This window comes from Phocoena sinus, chromosome 7 (genome assembly GCF_008692025.1).
Source record: "Phocoena sinus isolate mPhoSin1 chromosome 7, mPhoSin1.pri, whole genome shotgun sequence".
Taxonomy (NCBI): domain Eukaryota; kingdom Metazoa; phylum Chordata; class Mammalia; order Artiodactyla; family Phocoenidae; genus Phocoena; species Phocoena sinus.
This window is the reverse complement of record NC_045769.1, coordinates 87,758,147-87,771,801: the sequence shown is the minus strand read 5'-3', so window position 1 is coordinate 87,771,801 and position 13,655 is coordinate 87,758,147. Positions and strand designations below refer to the sequence as shown.

The following is a 13,655-nucleotide window of genomic DNA, read 5'->3' as shown; positions in this document are numbered from 1 at the left end:
GCTCATAAATAGAAACTGTATGTTTTGTTCATGGCATTTTGTTGGTGATTTTTAATAAGATAAGACAATGTATTTTCTGACAGGGGCAATCATATTTGGCATTATATTTCATTGTCCCAATGTTTACTCTTAAAATGAATTTGTAGATTCAGCACTGAACAGGCACTAATCACATATGATTATTAAAATAATTCCTAAGTGTTTTAATGAAACTCAAAGACTGCAATTCCGTAAAGCAACTGATAATTCAAAGCATTTTGGCAATGTCAGCTTGAAGGAACTGTATGGAAATGTTCAACAAAAACTCAGAGACACAAGGTAAACCTCTCACATCACTGCACGATTTACAAGTGTGTGCTTTTGATTATATTTTTCTATGATCATTTGTTGGATTAATATTCTTACATTGATATGCCAATTCTATTTACTCAAAGTGTTGTTTTTACTAAATTTTGGCATAAAGCACCTCAGGACAGAAATAATTTATGTGAATCTAAGTCCAATGTTTATGCAGGCTTCTGATGACATTTTATGCTGGGGTTGTTGTTAGGAAGTAGCATATAAAGGTGCCAAGTCTCTCAGCACGGCTGGACTCTGCATATCTAGAGCCCTCCTTCTAATGGCCAGATCCTCTTCCAGCCAAGATACTTAACTGCAGAGTCATGGGAAATGCTTATGGACCAGTTATGGGAAAGGCACTTTTAATGAAAACTGTGTGTTTACTCTCACAGTCTTAGGAAAATGGTCTCAATCCTCACTACAGCAGCACATCAGCTGTTATAAAAAATACTTGTTTCCTTTCTCTCTCTTTTTCTTGAGGTTATTTCCCCCACCTTAAAAAAATAATTTACACACTGTAGCTGGGTTTTTTTAATGCTTCTTACATGCTTGATTTCAAATGAAACAACATCAGGAGGGCATTTCTCACCATTTATTCATTTATTCCACCATTCATTCATTCATTCATTCAGTTAGTTACTTGCACTTGGCAGAGCCAGTTTGCCCATGCTCCTCTAGTCTCCACAGGGAAATCCTACCCAGCCCTTGGCACAAGATACATTCTCTATTCATCACTGGTACAGTGGTATTAGTTACATTTTAAATTTTGCATCTCTTGGACCTACCTAGAAAGAAATCTCTTTAGTGAGCCGAATGTAAACCAATTTAGCGAATCACTTGTTTAGTACGTTTCCTTATCTTGATTTGGATTTCCTTTATTCCTCTAAACCACCAGAGCATTCTCCTTCTTACCAACTATTATAACTAGATTAAAGTTATTTCTGTGGTTTCTGACATTGTCTGCTCAGCCTAGAAAACATACAGAAAACTTGGAGGGCAAACTGTAAAGGAGTGTGTTAGTCTTTAAAGCTTTTCCAAGTGGTTCATTCTCCCTTGCCTTGCCTTTACAGTTTTAGATTTTATATATATATGTGAAATCATAAGTAGCCAATGAAAAATTCAACTTATGTTTCTTCTTCCAGAGCAGTTTCTGCAAAAATATTGAATTATTGTTCAGCTAATGCTCAATACATATGGTAAACTGACTAAAAGCAGGAGATCATCTGATACTTTTTTGAGGTCTGGGGGGACGAGCCTGGAGAGGATAACATTGTGACACACTGGTGGTATGTAGATCCAAAGAGGGAGAAGTCCAGTTTTCAGTGCTTTATAAAATAATTTCTGTAGTTTATGATGACCTCAAAGGTGTCTAGAAATTGCTTACTTAAAAATAGGGTCACCTGTATCACTTAGAGACAAGGACCTAGGAGACATGAACTAAACAAAGTACTAAACTGGTATAATTAGTACTGAGACCTTAATCCATAGTTTTTTATATGAAAACTATGTAACTGACTGACTACTCTTTGTGAAGACCAGTTACTGATATTTGGAAAGAACGGCACACAGTGTGTGCGGCATTGTAAACACTCACTGAAGTAACAGACGCTAGTGTTTATTGCATTTCGGCAGTAAGTAACTATTCAGTACCTACTCTGTGTCAGTCTCCATACTACCAGCTGAGAATATAGAGCAGATATACATTAAACAAACTGTGATAAGTGCTGTGAAAGAAAAGAATAGATATTGTGCTAGGAGAAAGAACAACCACTACAGTAATAATAAAAAAACAATAGAAGAAGTTTGTCAGCTTAAAAATGGCATACTAGGGGATGGGGGAAATGGAAAGATCTTGGTCAAAGGGCATAAAGTTGCAGTTATGCAGGATGAATAAGTCTAGAGACCTACTATAGAAGCATGATGACCAGAGTTAACAATACTGTGATGAATACTGAAAATGAGCTAAGAGAGTAGATTTCAGGTGCTCTCGTCACAGACAAAAATTGGTAGTTATGTGAGGAGACGATATGTTAATTAGTTGGTCATTTTGCTGTGTCTATGTATATCAAATCATCATGTTGTACACCTTAAATATATATAATTTTGGGGCTTCCCTGGTGGCACAGTGGTTGAGAGTTCACCTGCCGATGCAGGGGACACGGGTTCGTGTCCTGGTCCGGGAAGATCCCACATGCTGCGGAGCGGCTGGGCCCGTGAGCCATGGCCGCTGAGCCTGCGCATCCGGAGCCTGTGCTCCGCAATGGGAGAGGCCACAACAGTGAGAGGCCCGCGTACCGCAAAAAAATAAAACCAAAACAATGAATATATATACATATGTATATATATATATAATTTTTATTTAGAATATATTTCTAAATGACATTATAAACCCTGAATAATAAAACACATACTCTTCTGGTTTTAGCCTCCTGATAAGACCAGAAGTTTAATTACAACCTATTTCCCATGTTATTTTCTTGACACATTGTGACAGCACAATACAAGGAGTCACTTGGTGTGAGATACCCAAAAGAACATGCCATAAATGATGAACCAGTCCTTTTTCTACACAACAATACCATACATTGCCAAAGACTTCCTTTATATAATAATGGAGTTAACTAAATGAATGAACACGTTTCTACACTAAATGTATTTTTATGCCTTGAATATATTTTTGTTTGTAAAGGAATACGGCTGGTTTTAAAACAATTTTTAAATTACATTTGGATTGGCATTCATCCTTTGGAATATGGTTTAACAACTCATTCTTCCTCCATGATTCCCAGTTCTGATTTTTATGCCCCTGAACTATTTAACAACATTAAAATGATACCTAGAGATGTGTTGCAAACAATGTGTACACACTTAAACACCACTTAACTGTACACTTAAAAATGGTTAAAATGATAAATTTTATATTATGTGGTTTTCTTTACCACAGTTAAAAATCAGTGATACCAGGTCTTCCAAATTTGATGATTCCAGCTATAAGCTCCTTTGCAGAATGCCTCAGCAGATGCTAACTGACAATTTTGCTCTTTCTTTTTTCTGGAACACAAAATACTATGACAAGAATGATACACAAAATTACATATTTGACTTGGTGCCTAAAAGCCACCCTGGGATCCATAACCTTGCTTAAAGATTTAAGGAAGACCTTTAGTCTACTTCTGAGAAGGTCCTTAGCCTCAAAAGCTTTATCTCTCTACTTGACTTCTTAGCAGCTGTTATATTTTTTTGCTGTCGTTTGTTTGACAGGATCCAGTTATAGGTTCCGATGTCTGTTTAAAGAAACAAGGAGGCTGTTGGCTTTAAAATTCCTTCATTGCTTGTGTGATCAGCATTTTCCCAGGCTTTTCTACATAGTTTGCCAAGCAAAGGGACTGACCTTTTGTAGCAAACACTTTTTCATTTCAAAATGCTCACTTTGATTTTTGTCCCATTTTATGCTCATTCCAAACTGTTTACAACCCACTAAAAATGACTGTGAATTATATGTTTGTGTAATGGATTCCTTTTGTGGTCAGAGTGGAATGTTTACTTTGAACAATTAGTTATCTTTGGGTAGATTATAGCAACTTGGAAAAAGAATGGCTAAGATTATTATTATACCTTAACTGTTTCTTTTTGGTAATTCAGCTGCTGTTAACGTGAAGTTTGAGAGAAAGACACATTAAGAATCCCATGCCATTATAAATGAAACCTATTTCTCTAATTGTGTCAATATTTATTTAGACGTATGTATTAATATCATAAGAAGGTAAGGTTACACACCTACACAGGAATATACTTACCGAGTCATAAAAATTCAGAACAAGGACGATACGTAAATACATGGATATTTACTATTATATATAGTGCATGCCTTGCTTAACATGTACTTGCAAATTAAGTAAGGCACGCACATGTACGTACTTATTATAAAAAGAACAGGCAACATTCAGTGCGCCAGTCTGCCTCTTGAGATACTACCAAGCGTTCACTTGCAAAAATAAAACTACATGGTCTATTCCCATTGCCTGATGATCTAGACCCCTGAAGGGCAGATCATAATGCCTTCCCTAGACAAGCTCTGCTCCCAGTTCTGCTAATTTTGTCCTGTTCATTCTTTCCCACTTTGGGATAATCTATTATAGTTGGATCCAGGCACGCATCAAAGGCTGATACTTCATGAAGAATGTGCAATTTGTACTGTTTAGTTTGTGACGAGATTCTTGAAAACTTGTATGATTCTATCTTGTTCCAGAGGGACTTCTGCTTGCTGGTTTTAAAAGCAGTGAGTAAAAAAAAAAAAAAAAAAAAGTAACAAAAACAAAACAAACTGATAAAAATGACATGTTCAAAAAATAAAATCAAGAGTTCAAGATAAGCACTATTCCTTTTTCCCCAGAGAATATTTGTGGACTGAACAAAAATGTTTCTAAGAGCACTGACCTATGTCTTCCTTTTTTTTTAAGTGCTCGCTTTTTATGCCTAAAGTTAGGCATCCACATGCGTTTACAATAGCAATGATCCTCCAAGAAACTCCGTGAAAGTTTACAGCAAATTTTCCTTAGTTTTTAATTCTGAGTTAAAATCAAGTCCAGTTTGGCGTTTTTGGTGTTTTATGTTTTGTTTTAATGCAACCAATGACAGCCACCTTCCTGACAGCAGTAGTCTTGTGGGTCCAAGTTGGAATTGGCTCTTTGGGGTAGTCATGCTGGGGCCTCTGTGTCTGTAAGAAAGCCACATTCAGGGCTAGAGGGGAAGACAAAAATCAAAAAAGAGTAAACAGGAAACAGCCAGCGAGAGTATAAAAGAGAAACTGGGAAAAGACAACCAAAAGAAATCAGAGATGACAAGGTGGAGAGAGAGAAAAAAAGCTGTGTTTTGCAATTAAGAAAACAAATATGGATAAAAGCACTTGCTTGTGAGGTCTGTAATGAAGAGAAGACAGACTATTGCACCAGTTACCATCTCTGCCATAGTTACCTAATGCCTACTTCCCTGTTCCAGAGAAATGTACTGCTGTTCCAGAAAATGCTTGTCAGTTAAATCTTGCCACGAATGTTCACAAATTCTGAATGTTCACAAATTCTGTGTATAGACGTGGCTACGAATTAGTTCACTGTACTTATTAGTGACATTTAATGGAGTTTATCTACATTGAGCAATACACAACAGTCTTATTATCAAAAAAAGAGAGCTTAAGACTAACAGAAGTTAACAGAGAAATGAATGTGCAGTTCAATAACCAGAAAGGCTATCTAACGTATCCAGCAATGCGGCCCTGGCCAAATCAGTCAGCGGATATTCCCACACTTTTGAGTCCAGAATGCATACGAATAAATAATGTCTCTTCCTAGATAAAGCCTGAGTCTAATTTCCAACCTCTGCCCCCACTCCCATCCCCTTTCTAAAGTTTAGGTTCTTAACATATTTTTCCTTTGGAGTCAGTTGGAAGGAAACACAGCCAAAATTAATACCCTAGGAAATTAGCCTTTTGTTGTGGATGGAGGATTTAAATAATGCAACACCTCAACATGTCAAGATGCAGTACTCTAAATTATCCTTTAGTGGTGTCATTTATATGATGGGAGTTCTGGGTCTGGGAGTTTTGTCCATTATAAACCCCAATATTCAGAAGTTAATAGTTCAGCCATAAAAATAATCTTGGCTGAAAGTTGGCAGGGTGTTTAAGCCTGAAAGCAAGTGTTTACAAAATTTGAAGGAAAAAATCACATGCTTTTGGAAAGCTTTCAGTTTTTTAAAAAATGGGAGTAATAGTGATAATAATACTACTAATAATAAGGCAGTTAGAGATTTTCAGATATTTGTTTCCTTGGGATTCAAAAATGGATTTGTAGTTTTTAAATTTTTTTTTATTCTTGTTGCATAATGTGAACCAATTGATTAAAAAGTAAATTATCAACACTTTCACAAGAGTGTCACTTTATTTTTTGAATTAATCTATTCTTTATTGGTTGAACAAAAATATATACGTTATATATATATATATATTTTTTTAACATCTTTATTGGGGTATAATTGCTTTACAATAGTGTGTTAGTTTCTGATATTTAACAAAGTGAATCAGCTTATACGTTATATTTTTATAGGCATTTCCCTAGAGCTTAAAAATGTATGATAATTGAGAAGCCTTAAGTTAATTCAGGAAGCTATGAATAAGACCAAAATTTTATACTCTTTTGTGGGTTTCCTAATGAATAACACTCCCTTTCTAAATGCCTAGAAAAAATTGCCTTTTCCAAAGAATTTTCACACTTTCAGATGAAGTGTGTCCAACTTAAGCATTAATCATTAATCTGTGTATACCGTAAAAGAGACGTACAGAGTCCAGGAGAAATAGTTGCATTGGTCTGCATAATTGAATATGGCATATTTTCCTCTACAGGATGTTTTAAAGTAATTTACTCATCTCCTTAATAGATTCATGTCTTAGAGATTCTTCTGAACTCTATGAGAGGTTATCTTACAGTCTAATGGGCTGTTGAGTTAGACATGTTTTTCCTGGGTTTAAATAATCCTTTCTTTGCTAGTTTTATTCCTTTTGCCAAATTCTATACTCTTCAAGCCACTTCTATTTTCAGTTCAGAAACAAACAAACAAACAAACAAACAAACCAAGGGCAGGATGCTTTGAAAAGAAAAACTGACCGTGCAAAACCAAAATAAGTCTGAAATGATACTGCTGGAAGAGTTCTTGAGGTTTTAGTAGACCATAGACCCTAAATGTAAAGTCGTACTCTTTAAGGAAATAAGAATGCCCTGAGATGTAGGGTGAAAGCACCACTTATAGAAGGAAAGTATTTAAGACATCACCTTCAGTACATTGTGTGCTCCTTTCTATAGGGAGCATGGATTTATTTTTAACTCTTCACACAGTGCCTTGCACATGATGAATTCTCAATAAATGATGAAAGAATGGTTAAATTACATTCAACATTGTTTAAATCTTGATTGGAAAGTTGCACTCCATTGCTACACCTGCAAATGGTTGAAACTAAAAAGATGGATGACCAGCAGTTGTTGGTTGAAGGCAGCTACAAGATGTGCAGAGAATAATGTAGCTTGCAAGTCTTTCTTTTAAACATTTAAACCATTTCTGATGATATTATATTATATTCTAAATGACATCATTCTTTCCCATTGATACTCAGCTATGCTAAACATTCGAAGTTATGTTTACTTTAAGATTTTACGCTCATCAATTTTTGGAAAGCACGGTTAAGTTCAGCAGCTAATAGAACATCCATTCTCATTTCATCAGAGGAAGTTATATCCCATTAGGCATTATTTCAACACCAATAGCCTGCTGTTTTTAATTTAGTAATTGAATGGCAACTATGACTTGTAAGTGACATGTCTGAGAATGGTCAGGCGTAGGCTCGGCTCCCATAACCACACAGAAAGTTGAGCACCACATCTTTTCCTTTAATTCAGGCTTGGAATACCATGCTGGTGCTCCTCTGTGTTAGTTTACTTCCCTGTGAATATCTCACCTTCCTGATTTAGTGTTTCTTTTCTATGGAAATATCAGGAAATTCTTCGTTTGAAGATAGATTTTTGAGTTTACAGATTCTGTCAAAGAATTTGAAATAAGAAAGATATGGTCAACGACACAGACCTATCAGTTTGAAACTAATGAACAGAGGATACCAATCCTCTACATTCTGACATGGTTTTGCTACTGGATATTGATTTCATTTTCTCCAAAATTTACTTCACAGCAGAAAAAAGTTAAACTCTGCTGACACTATCAAAAGCTCTATAAAGACTTAGAATACACCAGTGTCATTAAAAGAGGACCATTACCTTTCTTGTTTTAAACATAATGCCCTTCATGTTATGTTTTGCACTTTTGACAGTTTGGGCTAATAACTTAACTCCTGAGTATCCCTACAGAGTGGTGAGACACCCAACAGCACTGTAATCACTGTGGTAAGTTTTCTTTACTTTTGTCTTAAAGGTGAGCAGTTGGCATGTATGTGAGATTGCATAGCATAATATTGGAGCCTATGTGTCTGGCCTAGAGTTTGACAGCATAAAAACACGCATTTCCTCTGGATTTAATTCTTGACTGACATTTCATGCTACTCATTCTGTCAGTGTGATCTCAATGCTCCTAAAGCTTCAATGATTCCTTCAATGACTTTAAAGTTCCTAAACGGGCATGACTCCTCAAGCTACTTTTTTTTTTTTAATAAATTTATTTATTTATTTTTGGCTGTGTTGGGTCTTCGTTTCTGTGCGAGGACTTTCACTAGTTGTGGGAAGCGGGGGCCACTCGTCATCACGGTGCGCGGGCCTCTCACTATCGCGGCCTCTCTTGTTGCGGAGCACAGGCTCAGTAGTTGTGGCTCATGGGCCCTGTTGCTCCGCGGCATGTGGGATCTTCTCGGATCAGGGCTCGAAACCGTGTCCCCTGCATTGGCAGGCAGACTCTCAACCACTGCGCCACCAGGGAAGCCCCCTCAAGCTACCTTTTTATACTCAGACCTGAGGTCCAGGAACAACCCTTTTTGAGTTTTTCCCTGGCATTCCAAATTCAACTTTTTTAAACTGAACTTATAACTTTCCTCAACAAACCTGCTATTCCTCCTTTAGTCTTTAATTCAGTCAGTGGATTCATAACTATTTCCCCATTGCCCTAAAAAGAAATTCATTGGACATCTTAAATTCTTCTCTCTCATTATGTACAGCATCTTTCATCAGATCTAATGATCTGTACTTTTTTTTACTATCTCTTTTTTTTTTTCCTTTAAGCATTGACTAATTTAATCCTCACATCCACGGTGGCATTGGTACTTTTGTTTTTAATTAATTTATTTATTTTTGCTGTGTTGGATCTTCGTTTCTGTGTGAGGGCTTTCTCTAGTTGTGGGAAGCGGGGGCCACTCTTCATCATGGTGCGCGGGCCTCTCACTATCGCGGCCTCTCTTGTTGTGGAGCACAGGCTCAGTAGTTGTGGCTCATGGGCCCAGTTGCTCCGCGGCATGTGGGATCCTCCCAGACCAGGGCTCGAACCCGTGTCCCCTGCATTAGCAGGCAGATTCTCAACCACTGCACCACCAGGGAAGCCCGTACTATCTCTTGAAGCTGATTCTTCCTCTCACCTCCCATGGCCTTAATTGTGCTCCCATAATTTCTTTTGAGATAAACCCTCTAATTGATATCACTGCCTTTGTTCTTATTTCTTCCCAGGCCATTCTTCTCCATGCTGCCAAAATGATCCCTCTTAAATATAAATAGGATTATATTATCCCTTCTGAGAGCCTTCTCATCAGGATAAACAAAATACCATACTAGTTATTACCATAAAAAGGAGAAGCATATGACCTCTGTCTACTCTCCAGCTTTATAACCTCATAAACGGCTTCCTATGCTCCAACTACATGAAGTTTTCCAAAGGCTGATATTCCTTCCATGAACTGTTTTCTCTCCTTAAAGACCCTTTCCATACCCATTTACCTGCCAAATTCCGATTGATCCTCTTGGGCATAGCACCAGAGTCACCCTCAACAATGAATGTTCTCCGACTCGTACCCTCAACCCCCTCTCTGTGATCTCTTGGACATTAGTAGCCACCCCTCTCCACAGTGTTCCAGTAAGAGCTTTGCTTCCCCAGCATAGCCTTTATTGCATGCGACCGTAACGGCTGGTCTCATAACCCTTTCCCCACCTAGAATGTGAGTCCTGGAGTCTAGAGATGGTCTGGTTCATCCCTGCCTCCTCACTGCTCAGCACACTAGAGCTGGCATATGTAGGGGTTCCAGTCAAGATGGACGATTAAATGGATGAATAGATGGATATTATCCAAGATTTCTTTTCATTCATCCACCCATGCATCCATCCTTAGAGAATCAAATTCTATGCTGAGTGGCTGCTTCCCACCAGCTATCTATTTTACGTTCGGTAGTGTATATATGTCCATGCCACTCTCTCACTTCGTCCCAGGGATATCAGCTTGGTGCTTTGTGACCACCTAGAGGGGGTGGGATAGGGAGGGTGGGAGGGAAGGAGACGCAAGAGGGAGGGGATATAGGGATATATGTATACATATAGCTGATTCACTTTGTTATACAGCAGAAACTAACACACCATTGTAAAGCAATTATACTCCAATAAAGATATTTTTAAAAAATTCTATGCTGAAGATTCATTGAACTGCTAGAAGAGATAGTGATTAAATGTCTCTTAAAACACAATGTAAAGTTACATTATCTGGAAAGGTAAAGAAGCTGCCTTAAAATAGTTATTTTGTTTTGTTTGGCGTTTGCATCATGGTATGATATGTGTATATATATCCACCTCAGTCTATATCCATGTTTATATCTATATGACATACCATATTAGCAATAATCTCTAATAGGATAAGACAGAACAAAAATAGAGCAATGACCCTGGTGTTCAGGACAGGTTTCAGACAAAACTGACTTGCTTATCCTTAAGAGGCAGAAAGCAGTCTCTCAACAAACAGTGTTAAATTGCTTCATAAACCTGAGAGATTCAACTAACTAAAGAGAAATTTAATGCTTTTGAGACCTACCAGTGTCATAAGAGTAGAACTATCATGTTCCTGGTTCAAAAAATTATGTTTTTTATGTATAAACCTCCAGGCATTGTGCCTACTTCCCCGTAAGTTTGTGTATAATTTTTCCCATTATCACCCCCTAGGTCTCTTTCACCATCACCACTTTCCAGGCATCTACCATCCACTGAATAGCCATGTTTCTGATTATCTTTTCCCAAATGTATTAGCTTGCATTATTTAAGGCTGAATCTCATTTTATTATTTCCTGCTCATATTTCTAAACTCCTGAAGTCCATTTGTATGATTCTTTTGTCTTCACAGATGTCCACAGTTCCTCCCAATTTAGTATCATCAGCAAATTTAATTAATGCTCTGTTTACCTTTCCTTCTAATGAAACCAGTCCCTTGTTTCATTTCATCATACAAAGTAAAAATGTATTGGCAATAAAACAGTCTGAAGAAATGTTCCCTCACTGTAGGAGGGGAAGTTAAAGATACAGCAAAGAACCATGTGGTGAGGAGTGGACAGGGCAGCAGGGCGGTGAGCTAGTTTGCTGTTGCCCTAAAGCAAAACCTTCACAGCAACTACACTTTGGCAGATTGCCTGGGTTGGTGCTGGGTGGGCGGGGTGTGTGTGTTTGTGCGCGTGTTCTGGAATGTAGCTCTATTACCCCAACTGAGGACTTTTTATGAAAGATATTTATTGATATCTGAAAAGCACATTTAAAAGTATAAATACAAATATAAGTGTAAGCTAGTAACATTTACTCCATAGCGTAGCCACAAACCTAGATGTGAATATATGCATCTGGGTATACACAGGCTCACAATTATTTTCAGCAGGCTTTTTCTAACATTCACCACTGTCTAAGTTTTTATCTTAGTCCTTAACTTGACAAAAGCTTTAAACCCAAATTACCCATTGGGTTTAAATCAAATCCCTTATAACTAGTAGACTTATAAGGCCAGAGAATTTTTTCAGTTGTATCCCACAGGCAAATGTCAGTCAAAATATTTTAACCTCTAGAATTAATAGGCTGAAAAATTGAACTTGATCGGAGAAAGAAGCCTTACTTGTTAACTTTAAGGTAGGCAAGTTTACACGCGAAGAATTACACCATTAGTCTTTGAAGTTGTGGTCATACAGATATGGTATGATTTATGTAAGGAAAGCAAAGGTGACATTTATTAAGCACCCACTATGTGCGACGCATAATGCTAGTGCTTTCCAACATGAGTCAGTACTATACATTTAAAGCTTATATTAATTACTACCTGATACTCCAAATTGTATTCCTAATTCCAGTAAATCTCTTAAACATTTGCCATGTTGTATATGAAAAGTCAATCTTCAGAATGTGGGTGTATTAGTTTAAATCCATTGACTCCACAGGAAAAAAATCTTTCAAATTTATGCTTTGATTAGGACAGACAGATGGTAGACCAGCATCTCTATTGTTATATAGAGAAGATAATGCACGTTTGCAATGTTGAAATTAAGGCTGATACATACTTTACGTATAGCGCAAGGTCACCAAAGGTGTCATCACCGAGGCATGGTGTTAGCAAAATAGTGACTGGGAATGTGGTTAAGCAGTTACAGCCTTGTATTGTTTTTGCAGTGAGAAAAATCTGATGCATGATGCATTCTTATGAGAGAATTTTCTCAGATGCCAAGACTTTACAGGCATAACTTCCATAAGCTTCAATGGGAGTTTCCTGCCAGCACCTGTTATGGTGCAGAGTTCTTACTTTTCACACACAATCCAAGACTGGCTTGGAATACTGACTTGGAAAAACTAATATAGTGAAACCTTCTTGTAATGTTTCCTCACATATAATGTTCATCATTTAATCCTTGGTCTGATATATGTATGAGCATGTTTTCCATACAAATTCTTTTCCCACAAGAAAGACTTCTTTTCACAAGCTGTTTATGAATACAAGCAGATAAAACAATTATTCTTAGCAGGTAAACTAAGGGAAAAGTTATTAAGCTAGAAATTGAATTAATGGTAGAAAGCAACTCTTCTCAACTGAAAATAGTTCTAGAACTAGATTGTAGATTCCCGAGGAACCAACAGAAACAATTAGAGTACCACGTGCAAAAAGCAATACCAGTGGCTCTAAAAGAAGATCACATGTTAAAATAATATAGTTTGGTCATATTTTCTCATATATTTAAAGACTAAAGTGTAGGGACTTTTAATATTTAAAGGGATATTGCATATTTAATCCCATGGATAAATTAGCGGGATAGAGTTTTGTGTAGAGGAGAAAGAGTTTAAAGAATTCTTAAATTTCCATATTTTGAAATTAAGTGCCACAAATTCCCATTACCAAAACTAAAACAAAAATAAACAAAAAGGTTATAGCACTTCTGTTTAACTAAAATTGTTGGAGATTGCACAGAAATGCTATTCTATGAACAACCTCTCTTTTGAAGGTATTTGAAATCTCTTCTTATTTACTATTTCTAACACACCTAGCATATAAGAGGGAAAACAGACCTTCATACTCAAAGTCCTGAATCATGTATTGTCATTTTCTTGTTAGACAGCATGCTGGGCGCGGGAAATGCTTTTCACTTGTCAAACATTGTCAAATATTAAATTTTTAGCTCATATTTACAGCAAGATTTTATAATTAATACTGGTAGGTAACAGAGTTAAAGTTGAAAGGAGTCTGAAACCCTGAAACCTTAAGAAGACAATTACAAACCTGTTAGTGAAATTTCTTATGGGGCAAAACATGAGTTCTGAACAAGGATAACTCCAGGA

The 13,655-nt window shown here is 36.9% G+C and overlaps 1 protein-coding gene and 1 long non-coding RNA gene across 6 annotated transcripts in view; one reads left to right on the top strand and one right to left on the bottom strand.

Moving 5' to 3' along the window:
- The window catches only part of ARHGAP15 (Rho GTPase activating protein 15), a 623,633-nt gene that overhangs the window by 400,084 nt on the left and 209,894 nt on the right, over positions 1-13,655 (top strand). The gene's annotated exons all lie outside the window — the stretch shown is intronic.
- On the bottom strand, positions 8,548-10,298 carry LOC116756531. The gene is made up of 2 exons (XR_004350673.1): positions 9,296-10,298; positions 8,548-8,701 (listed from the first exon to the last, which is right to left on the bottom strand). It is a non-coding gene; the product is annotated as an uncharacterized LOC116756531 (long non-coding RNA).